Genomic DNA, 1,303 nt, shown 5'->3' with positions numbered 1-1,303 from the left:
ATTACTTTTCTGTAGATGTGATCAATGTGTGTCTCGAATATCATGTATCTGTCAACGTGTACCCCTAGGTTGTTTACTGCTGTGTTGGGTTTGATGAAGCAACCTTGGAAATCAGTAACTGTATCTGTGGGTATTTTTGCTATGTTCTGACGGCCGAAGTATGTTTTTGCTTCTGTTAGGGTCTGTTTAGTCTTTTCTATCAATTAATTTAGATTGTTTACAGAGGCAGCGTGAAGAAATTGAGAGACAGTTTTTTACAATTGATGACAAATCATTTATGATATAGTAAATAAGATTGGGCCAAGGATTGAGCCTTATGGAACACCGAACGCAACTGATTGCATTGGTGTTACTTTTTCATGGATTTTGACTGATTGAGTTCTCGCGGACAGATAACTTTTGAACCAAAAATTATCAATTTCGTGATTTGTTAGTTTGTTTTCAAGTAATTCATGGCTGACACTGCCAAAGGCCTTCGATAAATCACATAGAGTGAGCAAATTGATCTGGTTATTGTCTATATTATTATATATTTCATTTGTGACTTTTAGTAATGCCGTTTCGGTTGATAATGTATTCCTAATACCGTGTTGCGTGTTAGATATAAGGTTATTCGCTTCTAAAAATGTCGTTAATTGGTTTGCAACTATTTTCTCGAGAACTTTAGATATTACTGGTAGTATAGTGATGGGTCGATAATTATTGATATCGACCCATTATTGATATCGAGATAGATAGATAGAGAGAGAGAGAGAGAGAGAGAGAGAGAGAGAGAGAGAGAGAGAGAGAGAGAGAGAGAGAGAGAGAGAGAGAGAATAAAATAGAGATAGATAGAGCGGAGATTGAGGGAGAGGAAGAGGGAGAAGGAGAGGATGAAAGAGAGAGAGAGAGAGAGAGAGAGAGAGAGAGAGAGAGAGAGAGAGAGAGAGAGAAAGCAAGAGGAAGATGGAGAGGATGAAAGAGAGAGAGAGAGAGATAGAGAGCAAGAGCTGGAGGATGACACAAGTTTCCAAAGACATGTACGCCAGTTTCAGACTCTGCTACAACATATAATGTATAATTAGTTAAACTTCTGCTGTTTCTGTTGGCTTTGCTGTTTCTCTCTGCTGTCGTTGTCTGTTTCTCTTGCTGTTATTATTATCTGTTAATTCCGTTTCTGTTATCTGTTATCATCTGTTACTTCCGTTCTTGCTGTCTGTTATATCTGTTGTTTTATCAGGTGGCACTTGTTCCGGGCCTTAGAGTCAAAAGCTCCAGCAGGATCAGAGTATGCGCTGCCGCACGTATGCTGTACATCACTGGC

The sequence above is a fragment of the Penaeus chinensis genome, chromosome 20, assembly GCF_019202785.1.
Source record: "Penaeus chinensis breed Huanghai No. 1 chromosome 20, ASM1920278v2, whole genome shotgun sequence".
NCBI classification, from domain to species: domain Eukaryota; kingdom Metazoa; phylum Arthropoda; class Malacostraca; order Decapoda; family Penaeidae; genus Penaeus; species Penaeus chinensis.
The sequence above is the reverse complement of the archived record's forward strand: the minus strand, read 5'-3'. Positions refer to the sequence as shown.